Here is a 12,321-nt window from a genome sequence, read left to right on the forward strand (position 1 = left end):
ACAGGCCAGTAATAAAGAGTTGAACAAAAATGGGAGGGCAACTTACAGGAACCACTGACAGACAGAGAATGTGCATGGGCACGTGTCCAGGTGAAAGAGATATCCAGTAAAGCTAGGTTTAAACTGGCACTTTACCAGGTGGTTCATCAAACATATCTCACACCTGCAAGGTTCCATCGCATTTACCCCCTAGGACCAGACAGGTGCCTTCGATGCAAAATAGAATAGGTAGATTTCCTACATATGGTCTGGACTTGCCCTGAGGTCGCAGTAAATATAAACTACAGGAAGTGACGAGGATCCCACTGGAGCCCTGTATTAAGCTGTGTCCATTGGGGCTCATACCCACCCCCAAAGATGGAAAGATGCAGAGACGTTTGCACAGCTGGGGTTCATACTGACAAAAAGGTGAATTGCTATCCATTGGATGGCATACGCGGGACCTACTGTGTTAGCATGGCTGAGTAACATTGACGAATGGGCAGTAGCTGAAGAGAGAAGAATGAGAGATATAAGAACAGATGCGAAAGTGGAGGATGATTGTCTGATATGGGTCAACCTGCTGTGCAGTTTGGCAGATCCGGAAAGGGAGAATCTGTCCCAGGGAGAGGGGTCGACAAATCGGAGATCTGGTAGGGGTCACACCCCTCCGCATGGTGGACGGCCTGGAGTAACACAGAGATGCTCTCTTGGGTAGGATGAACTATGTGTAAGGGCAGACCTTTTCTCTCCCTTGGATGACCTCAAATAGGGGAGCCCTAACTAGCGAGGTCGGTGGTAGGGGAATGGAAACTGGGTACCATGATGTGATGACCCCACATGGACATGTTATCATGTAAAACTGGATTGTTATTACTAAGGGGCATGGATCGCCACTATCTGTTGTGGTTGCATGTTGATAACACAATAAATAAAGATGTTAACCAAAAAAAAATGCTCCAGGTGATACAAAAATAATTGTACTGAATGGTTTGCCCATTGCTTTCTGTAATAGTGTCTTGTAAAAGGTATCCCCCACCATTTGCCCTGAAATGATTAAAGAAATGACCACCGGTTGCCTTCCAAACTCCTTTGTGGCCAGGAAGCAGTGCTGCATTTCACCTCTCTAGTTATAAAGCAGCGATTTGCAAATAAACATCTCAAACTGCAGTAGATCACGCGGAAGAGAAATCAAGTTTGAACAATGGAATCTGGAACTGCAGCTCAAGCTTTTGGAATGGGAAGACAAGGAATGATGGCACATTTTTATAAACTGACTATCAATTTGATGCACCCCTGTGAATGCGGGGGTCCCATTTTAAAGAAGTATAAATTATAGTATAATAAATAGCTTACAGGAAAGGGATATTATTTTTATGACTGTTAATATTGTTACGGTTAAAATTATGGTTATTACTTTTGTATTATTGTTAAAGTCATGGTTATCAGAGTTTGTTTCCAACAAACTATGAATACTGCTGGCTACCTCAAAGCCAGGGCGTGATGTAAAGTTCTATTGTAATTTATGCTTAGGCCAAAAACTGTCTTCCACCATCCAACCAAAAGGCCCACTCAACAGGTACCATCTTTTTCAAAAACCAAACTGATCCTCCATTTGTGATAGCGCAGTAGAGGTCATTTCACAACTCAGTCCCTTGTTAAATAACAGGGGTTTCTCCAATATGTTTCTCCATTATTTTTTTTGAAAAACCCAGCAATGGCTGTTCCTAAATCTGATGATCTGGCTGGATCACTTTTAAATAGTGTAGGACATTGTTCCCACAGTGCTCGATGGGCCACACGAAAGTCTTTAAATTCAATCTATTGCTTTATTGGGAGTCAGTGCAAAATCACACTCGGATTTTTGACTGAGAAGGATAAAAAGTGTGGACGAGAGGCTGATAAAAATAGTTTCTCAGTTGATGTATTAAAGCATAATAAGTCAGAAATGTTCAAGTATTGATAGCTGTGAAAAGAGTGCAGCACAAACATAAAGGAAGATAATTAATAACAAATGTGAGAGTCATCTGCAAAGAACTGGTACGATAAATAAAAATAAATCATAATGGCAAACAAAGGAGAAATGTAAATAGAGAATAACAGGGGAGTTGAGCCTTGTGCAATCTCAAAGTGAAATATGAATAGCAGCCAGAACTATAATAATAATAATAATAATAATAATGAATTTATTGTTCAGTTAGTTAAAACCATAACAATATTACATACACTATTTAGAAAAAATAAAATTGCATACGAGTTAGATTATTCTAAAAACGTCATAAAATATACATAATTGTAAAAGTATTCTTCAGATTTTATCATTGAGCTAGTTTAGCTTTCAGTTTTTGTTCATGAATGCGTAAAAACTTAATCAAGTTGCAGTTCATTTGGGAATCGGTAGAGTCCAGTCCTCTTATAATAGCAGTTCTCTGGCATTCCTGGATGGTCTGCTTCCCCCTGATAGCTCAATTTTTTGGGCTAAGTACATTGGTGTTTTGTAGTGGAGTGCTTCGTGGGTAGTACATGCCAGTTTAAGTTGAATTCTGGCTTTATATGGTAGCCAGTTAAATGCCTTCAGATGTGGAGAAATGTGGTCGTATTTTCTAGAACCTGTAATGAGTCTTACGGCCGCATTGAGACAGACTTTTAGTGGTGCTGTGGAGATTTTAGGTAGACATGTTAAAGTTATACATCCATATTCAATCCTTAATATAACTAATGACTGAACTGCCAATTTGAGGTCCGCCGTAGTAATGAATGGTTTTACTTTTCTAATATAGCTCAGGTGAAAATGGGCACTTTTGCCATTGATTTGATGTGGGTTTTCATATTCTAGGTTCTTATCAAGCGTGATTCCTAGTGATTTGGTCGAGTCAACTAGGATAGGGGTGCAGTTTAGCGCTGTGATCAGTTTGGTCCATTCCTTCACATTTGCGGGGTTCTTTGGAGGTGATATTAATAGGAATTCCATTTTTGTGCATTTAATTTCAGATGATTGCTAGTTAAGCATTGTAATGAAACTTTTAAGGCCTCATTCATTGTCTTGATCTCTTTCAACGATGAGATCTTGATGTAGATCTGAGTGTCATCTGTGTACATGTGATAGGATATGTTTGCGTGCCGGATAATTTCTGTAAGGGGTTCCACATATAGGTTGAATAGTGATGGAGATAATGTTGATCCTTGTGGAACTCCAATCGAATTAGGGCATGATGGGGATAGCGTCTGGTTGATCAGGAATCTTTGTGTTCCGTTCTGTAGGTATGATTCAAACCATTTCAGAACATTTCCAGATAACCCCATCCTGTCTTCAAGTCGGGCTAGTAATTTTTCATGATTTACTGTGTCAAATGCATATGACAGGTCAAGAAGAACTAGTAGACATGTTTAATTGTGATCCAGGGCCTGTAGAGCACCATCCACTATATGTAAGATTGCTGTTTCCATACTGTGGCCTGGTCTGAATCCAGATTGGCAGTTGTCCAGCAGATTGAAATTTGTGATGTGTTTGCTCAGTTGATTTTGCACACATGTTTCAATTAGTTTGGCAAGTAATGGAATATTGGTCACTGGGTGAAAGTTATTTGGGTCTGCCGGGTCCGCTGTAGATTTTAGGTTTTTTGATGATGGGGAGGACTTGAACTGTTTTTAGGCACTCTGGTAAGACCCCCTTGCGATAGTGAGGCATTAATTATTTAGGTCCATATTGGGACGATGATATGGTTGATTCTTTTTAGGCATTTAGAGGGGAGGGGATCATTGTAGTGGTTATTTGGTTTGATATCTGAAAGAGTTTTGACAATGGTATTCTGGTCATATAACTTGAAGGTCGACCATTGTGCTTTATTTTTTGTCATATCTTGAGCGTTTTTCATGGTATCATCGTTCTGTGATGGTAATTGGCTAGAGATGTTGTCGGCTGCCATCCCGAGTTCTCTTTCTAGCGAGTTGGCCTTGTCTGTGAAGAATGTTGAGAATTCCTCGCAGAATTCCTCGCAGCTTGAGTTTTTGTTGCTTCTTGAGCAGATTTGGCCAATTTATTGGATTGTTGTTTTAACATCTCGAAAAGTTTCCTGAGAGTTTTTAGCTGGGGGGATGATGGGTGCTGTCTCCATTTTCTTTCTGCTAGTCTCAGCCTCCACCTGTCTTCATTCAGCGTCCCATTAAACCATGGATTTTAATCTTTCTCTGCAATTCTTTTCAGTTTTAGCGGCATGTTGGAGTTGACTATATTCGTCATTGATGTGGTGTAGTGATCAGTGAGTTCGCTAACGTTCAGCAAGTTGTTAGGCGGATTTAGATCCTTCTCACATAGCGTTACTAATTGCTCAATATTAGGGTCTTTGGTGTCCTGTGTCCAGTTTTTAAGTTTGACAGGTTTCGTGGTCTTATTCTTTTTTATGGTGGATATATGGAAGGTTATGGCATGGTGATCGGACCAATTGCAAGGAACAATTGAGTGGATTATAATGTCCTTGACTCTAGAGATTACCCAGTCTAAGGTTGCCACTTTCGAGTGTGTTGGCAGTGTGCAGGCTTGAGTAAGGTTTAGATCTGCTAAAAAGTCTTTGAGTACGTTGACCTGTTTGTCATTATTATCTTCCCAGCGTAAATTAAAGTCGCCCAGGAATATATCATTAGTGTGAATGTTAGAGTTAGCCGAGATGATCTCCATTAACTGGTCTATGAAAGGGGCATTATTGCCTGGTGGATGGTAGAGCCAGTAGCGGTCCGTGGAGGGAGTTCCGTGGGGTGGTGAGGTGGGGCGGGGGAGGGGAGGGGCAGGGTGGGGAAATGTAAACACCGAGATATGGATGAACGGAGGTAAGTACACATTTAAATAAATAAAACTAATTTCGTTGCGCGTGCTGCATCGCATTTTGCGATGCAGCGCGCGCAAAGGAATTTGTTTTATTTATTTAAATGTGTACTTACCTCTGTTCATCCATATTCCGGTGTTTACATTTCCCCACTCTGCCCCTCCCCTGCCCCGCCTCACCGCCCCACGGAACTCCCTCCACGGACCGCTACTGGGTAGAGCGCATGCAAGTTGCACCTTTGATTGTCTGCAGTTCTTATAGCGAGACCAAGGTATTCACAGGATTCCAGAGGGTCGGACTGTAGTTGGCTGACCTCGATATCAGATCGCTGTATGCAGGCTATACCACCTCCTGTCTCTTTTAGTCTGTCTAGTCTCACAATGTTATAATGAGGAGGTACCAGTAGATCCATGAATGGGAAAGAAGATTCCGTGAGCCATGTTTCTGGTAAGATTGTCACGTCAACTTCCTGACTAATGATGAGGGCAGCAATATCTGAGGCATGTTTTGCTGCGGAACGACAGTTGAGCAGTAGGTATTGAAGTGGTTTCCCTGACATATCCTATTTCATCTCTTGAGTATTGGCGGTTAACTGGACTTGTTTTTGGTTCTTAAGGTTGGGTTTTCTGTTATTAGGCCAGGACAATTTATTTGCATCGATCGGGACTGATCTAATTTCCTTACCTCTGCTGACGGCGGTAGACTCATGAGAGGAGTAGGGCTTGGGTTTCATCATCCGATAAATATTTAAGATTTTGTATGGTTGATTATGTCTATTTGATAATGGCATGGCTATCCCTTTACTCTTTCCATGAAGAATATGCACTGATTTTTTAATGAGCTCGACTTTGGAGTGAGTGCTTACAGTGATTTGTAGTATTTTTTCCATAACTTGTAATGCATTTAGAATGTCCTGCAACATATTGTCCGCTTGTATTTGAAGAGTTTTGATTTCACTCTGAGTATGAGGTGATATACTAGAAGTTCGCATCTGCCTGTTTTGTTTGTGTCCCGGTGATTTAGATCCGTGACTTTTTCCATGTTCCTTCTTTTGTCATTAGTTCAGGTGTTTGCACCTCCCCTGTGTATGATGTGAGATGCGCTCCCTTTGTTCTGAGAGCAAGATATCGAGCTGGGGGATACGAGTTTCGTATGGGCGCAGATGCTATTTGTACTGTCATAGAGGGGGGTTGGAAGAGGTGTTAGCTTCCCTAACCTTTATTGCTGGATGGGGGTTCCCATTAAATGGCTCATATGTGGGAGTAATCATATCCTGGGGGAGAGGTACTGATTTTTCCCGATGTAATGGCGTAGGGGCGATATTAGCGTATAGTAGAGATTCTTCTCCTATATCTGTACAGTTCCTGTCAAATGTGTCCCTTGGCAAAGTTGTCTCTCCTGGCAAAGTTGTAGGTTGTGGCTGTTGGGGGTCTCTAGGTATTATGACATCTATGGTGGTTGTGTTGGTGGTAGATAGGGTGACTGCTAGTGTGGTCAGGTGTTGTTGGGAACTTGTGTTATCTAGCCACTCTTTTAAGGTTGCAAATAGGTTGTCAAACTCTTTTTCAACTCGTTGTTGGCTGCTTGTATAAGCACAATACCATTCTTGTAGATAGTTATGCATAGTTCCACTCTTAATCTTGGTGACGGGATGATCAATAGTTTAGTACCATGTGGGATATTGCTTATATTTTATATGTTGAGCATCTTCGACATGACAGTGCGCTATTTAGCTGTTTTTCTGGGGAAAAATATCAAGTCATTTACAATAATGCCCATTTACAGATTAAAGGAGGGATCAGGGATCAGCGTGTCTTGGTTTTTCTAATTAAATTGTGTTTGAATTTTTTGGCTGCATTCTTAAATAGGTTAGTTGGGTACTTTCTGACGTAAGAATTACTGCCTGCTGATTTTAAATTGGCTCCGGCCATAATTACTGAGGGCGATATATTATACTCCGTGGTGGTCCTGCAGTGGTGACCTCACTTTGCTGTATCCTCTAGTCCATTACCTGTCTCAAAAACATCTACAAGTCTATGAGTCTTGCTGTGGTTCCTGCTAATGTCTTTGCTATTCTCTAATTCCTTATGTTCTTGATCATTCGGGTAGTATCCTCATCAAAAATAGATATTATTTACTTAGGTAAGAATTGATTAGGACTTATGAAAAAAGTACTTTCCTATGCTATTTCAAATCCAACACTTCCTTCATTGGAGGCTATAGAAGGTCATAGCCATTCCAAGATGGCCGCCATCTTGGCGATCTAGACTCATCGTGTAGCTGTAGACCCTTATTTGTTTTTATTGCGCAGTTCTCTTTCTAGTGCCATTTCCAGATTGCTACCATTTTGGAGGAAATAGAGTTGAGGCAATATGAAGGAGCATCCCTGTGCTCAAAATGGCTGGGGCAATAAAGCAAAACACGTGAGCAAAATAACACAAAAGAGAAGAAAAATTGCTGCACAACTATCTGCACTGTATCGCTACCTAGCTTATTATCCAGCCAGCTCTCCTCGGCAGGTCCGATGCGTGTGTGAAAAAATTAACAATCCCAAAGCAGAGAGGTACGAAGAAAACGCCAGCGATCTAGGGCTGATCACACGCCCTTCGCACCCCTTGGAGAAGCACAGATACGTCTCCGAGCTTCGTCGAACTGGGAGTACTCTCGATCAATTAGGACCGAGAACCCCCGTAGGTCCGCAGGCTCTATGTACCCTGGGGCTGAATTCACTTTGGAGCTGACGTGGATGATTTGGAGCGTGTGCCGTGACCACGGACAGTCACGGACGGCTGGTCGGGACTGGTGGCCCGCCCGGAGCTGATGTGGGGTACAGGCGGGAGTTGAGGGCAAGGAAAAGGATAAGGTGGTCGAGCCCCACCCACTGCCAAGGGGCATTAATTGCAGTGGACAGTCCCAGAACGTACCTCCACAATGCACCTCTCCCCACCAATGCTAGTCTCCGCAGTTCAGGGGATGCCGTGAAGTCTTCAGCGGTGATGTGGAGCATCTCTGTGGAGCTTCGGTGTTGATTGATTGCGGGTGGGCGCCGTGCGTGCAGGGTTTCCTTGGGCCAGGTTCAGCTTCCTGGGGCAAACGGCGTATCCTGGCCCTGATCCTCTACCTGGGGTTCATTGCCATGGAAGGCTGGGCGAGCGACAGATCTCTGATAGTTCCAGCCGGCTGATGAATGAGGAGATGTCCGGTTCGATGTCAGAGGGCACCGAGCGAGGGGGGGTGCCACCTATGTGTCCGTTCGACTCCTTGTTGTCGTTGGGGGCGACAGCTCCTATTTGCCAAGGAGAGTGCAGCCCCGGGGGGACCCTGCCAATGCAGCCTGCAGTGCTGGTCCAGGATCGTCTGAGAGAGACCGGAGATGGGAGTCGTTGTATCCTGATTTCTTTGTGCTATGGGTCCAGAAAAGCCAGATTGCAGGTACAGAAACGTTTAATTTCCTCCTTTAAATCTTTTAATCGTTGCTTGGTTCGTTTGTTTGTTCGTTGGGCACGATAGGCTAGGTTTACCAGGGATTAACGCTGATGGCTATCCCTTACCTCAGCGGGAGAGAAGAGAAACTCTGACACAGAATGTACCATTTGGACTGCAAGTGGGCTGTACACAAGCACTGCTGCCGCTCTCTCATTTTCATTGCCGAATCTCGTTGAATATGGACCTAAGTGACTTGATAAATATGATATCAGGAATATCAGGAATGTCAAAGCCTTGAAAAGCTCAAGTATGATAGACATTGAAGGGCGAAACACGTGTCGGCTGTTTGGCTGCTAGTGAGAAAAAACAAACTGTCAATGTACATGATTACCATCAAAAAGAATGGACTGTTTTGATCACATTCCTTTGCTTGTGCATAAATAAAGGTTCATATTGAAAAACATTTTCAGGCCTTTTGCAATCACTAAAAAGACTACTAAAAATATAGAGGAGGAGTCTGTCTCATACTAGAGTAACGTTCAGCAAGTTGTTAGGCGGATTTAGATCCTTCTCACATCGTGCTACTAATTGCTCAATATTAGGGTCTTTGGTGTCCTGTGTCCACTTTTTAAGTTGGACAGGTTTCGTGGTCTTATTCTTTTTTATGGTGGATATATGGAAGGTTATGGCATGGTGATCGGACCAATCGCAAGGAACAATTGAGTGGATTATAATGTCCTTGACTCTAGAGATTACCCAGTCTAAGGTTGCCTCTTTCGAGTGTGTTGGCAGTGTGCAGGCTTAAGTAAGGTTTAGATCTGCTAAAAAGTCTTTGAGTACGTTGACCTGTTTGTCATTATTATCTTCCCAGTGTAAATTAAAGTCGCCCAGGAATATATCATTAGTGTGAATGTTAGAGTTAGCCGTGCTGATTTCCATTAACTGGTCTATGAAAGGGGCATTATTGCCTGGTGGATGGTAGAGCGCATGCAAGTTGCACCTTTGATTATCTGAAGTTCTTATAGCGAGACCGAGGTATTCACAGGATTCAAGAGGGTCGGACTGTAGTTGGCTGACCTCGATATCAGATCCCTGTATGCAGGCTATACCACCTCCTGTCTCTTTTAGTCTGTCTAGTCTAACAATGTTATAATGAGGAGGTACCAGTAGATCCATGAATGGGAAAGAAGATTCCGTGAGCCATGTTTCTGTTAAGATTGTCACGTCAACTTCCTGACTAATGATGAGGGCAGCAATGTCTGAGGAATGTTTTGCTGCGGAATGACAGTTGAGCAGTAGGCATAGAAGTGGTTTCCCTGACATATCCGATTTCATCTCTTGAGTATTGGCGGTTAACTGGATTTGATTTTGGTTCTTAAGGTTGGGTTTTCTGTTATTAGGCCAGGACGTTCTATTTGCATCGATCGGGACTGATCTAATTTCCTCACCTCTGCTGATGGCGGTAGACTCATGAAAGGAGTAGGGCTTGGGTTTCATCATTCGATAAATATTCAACATTTTGTATGGTCGATTATGCCTATTTGATAATGGCATGGCTATCCCTTTACTCTTTCCATGAAGATTATGCACTGATTTTTTAATGAGCTCGACTTTGGAGTGAGTGCTTACAGTGATTTCTAGTATTTTTTCCATAAGGTGTAATGTATTTAGAATGTCCTGCGACATATTGTCGGCTTGTATTTGAAGAGTTTTGATTTCACTCTGAGTATGAGGTGATATACTAGAGTGCGCATCTGCCTGTTTTGTTTGTGTCCCGGTGATTTAGATCCATGACTTTTTCAATGTTCCTTTTTTTGTCATTAGTTCAGGTGTTTGCGCCTCCCCTGTTTATGATGTGAGATGCGCTCCCTTTGTCCTATGAACAAGATATCGAGCTGGGGATACGAGATTCGTATGGACGCAGATGCTATTTGTACTGTCATAGAGGGGGGTATGGAAGAGGTGTTAGCTTCCCTAACCTTTATTGCTGGATGGGGCTTCCCATTAAATGGCCCATGTGTGGGAGTAATCATATCCTGGGGAGAGGTACTGATTTTTCCCGATGTAATGGCGTAAGGGCGATATTAGCGTATAGTAGAGATTCTTCTCCTAGATCTGTACAGTTCCTGTCAAATGTGTCCCTTGGCAAAGTTGTGCCTCCTGGCAAAGTTGTAGGTTGTGGCTGTTAGGGTCTCTAGGTATTATGACATCTATGGTGGTTGTGTTGGTGGTAGATAGGGTGACTGCTAGTGTGGTCAGGTATTGTTGGGAACTTGTGTTATCTAGCCACTCTTTTAAGGTTGCAAATAGGTTGTCAAACTTTTTTTAACTCGTTGTTGGTTGCTCGTATAAGCACAATACCGTTCTTGTAGATAGTTATGCATAGTTCCGCTCTTAATCTTGGTGACGGGATGATCAATAGTTTAGTACCATGTGGTATATTGCTTATATTTTATATGTTGAGCATCTTCGACATGACAGTGCTCCATTTAGCAGTTTTTCTGGTGAAAAATATCAAGTCATTTACAATAATGCCTTTTTTCAGATTAAAGGAGGGGTCAGAGATCAGCGTGTCTTGGTTTTTTCTAATTAAATTGTGTTTGAATTTGTTGGCTGCATTCTTAAATAGGTTAGTTGGGTACTTTCTGATGTAAGAATTACTGCCTGCTGATTTTAAATTGGTTCCGGCCATAATTAATGAGGGCGATATATAATACTCCGTGGTGGTCCTGCAGTGGTGACCTCACTTTGCTGTATCCTCTAGTCCATTACCTGTCTCAAAAACCTCTACAAGTCTATGAGTCTTGCTGTGGTTCCTGCTAATGTCTTTGCTATCCTCTAATTCCTTATGTTCTTGATCATTCGGGTAGTATCCTCATCGAAAATAGATATTATTTAATTAGGTAAGACTTGATTAGGACTTATGAAAAAAGTACTTTCCTATGCTATTTCAAATCCAACACTTCCTTCATTGGAGGCTATAGAAGGTCATAGCCATTCCAAGATGGCCGCCATGTTGGCGATCTAGGCTCATCGTGAAGCTGTAGACCCTTGTTTGTTTTTATTGCACAGTCCTCTTTCTAGTGCCATTTCCAGATTGCTACCATTTTGGAAGAAATAGAGTTGAGGCAATATGAAGGAGCATCCCTGTGCTCAAAATGGCTGGGGCAATAAAGCAAAACACGTGAGCAAAATAAGAGAAAAGAGAAGAAAAATTGCTGCACAACTGTCTGCATTGCATCGCTACTTAGCTTATTATCCAGCCAGCTCCCTCAGCCAGTACAGCGATGGGCCTCTCCTCAGCAGGTCCGATGCGTGTGTGGAAAAATTAACAATCCCAAAGCAGAGAGGTTTGAAGAAAACGCCAGCGGTCTAGGACTGATCACACGCCCTTCGCACCCCTTGGATAAGCACAGATGCGTCTCCGAGCTTCGTCGAGCTGGGAGTTCTCTCGATCAATTAGGACCATGAACCCCCGTAGGTCCGCAGGCTCTATGTACCCTGGGGACAGTCACAGACAGTCACGGGCGGCTGGTCGGGACTGGTGGCCCGCCCCGGAGCTGATGTGGGGTCCAGGCGGGGGTTGAGGGCCGAGGAAAAGGACACAGTGGTCGAGCCCCACCCACTGCCAAGGGGCATCAATTGCAGTGGACAGTCCCAGAACGTACCTCCACAATGCACCTCTCCCCGCCAATGCTGGTCTCCGCAGTTCAGGGGATGCCGTGATGTCTTCAGCGGTGATGTGGAGCCTCTCTGTGGAGCTTCGGTGTTGATTGATTGCGGGTGGGCGCTGGGCGTGCAGGGTGTGCTTGGGCCAGGTTCAGCTTCCTGGGGCAAACGGCGTATCCTGGCCCGATCCTCTACCTGGGGTTCATTGCCATGGAAGGCTGGGCGGGCGACAGCTCTCCGATAGTTCCAGCCGGCTTATGAATGAGGAGATGTCCGGTTCGATGTCAGAGGGCACTGAGCGAGGGGGGGTGCCACCTGTGTGTCCGTTCGACTCCTTGTTGTCGTTGGTGGCGACATCTCCTACTTGCCAAGGAGAGTGCAACCTCGGGTGACCCTGCCAATGTAGCCTTCTGTGCTAGTCCAGGAT

At 43.6% G+C, this 12,321-nt stretch overlaps 1 protein-coding gene across 3 annotated transcripts in view; it reads left to right on the forward strand.

Moving 5' to 3' along the window:
* The window catches only part of LOC146862826 (uncharacterized), a 354,446-nt gene that overhangs the window by 304,037 nt on the left and 38,088 nt on the right, over nt 1-12,321 (forward strand). The gene's annotated exons all lie outside the window — the stretch shown is intronic.

Source organism: Triturus cristatus, chromosome 2_2, assembly GCF_964204655.1.
Source record: "Triturus cristatus chromosome 2_2, aTriCri1.1, whole genome shotgun sequence".
Taxonomy (NCBI): domain Eukaryota; kingdom Metazoa; phylum Chordata; class Amphibia; order Caudata; family Salamandridae; genus Triturus; species Triturus cristatus.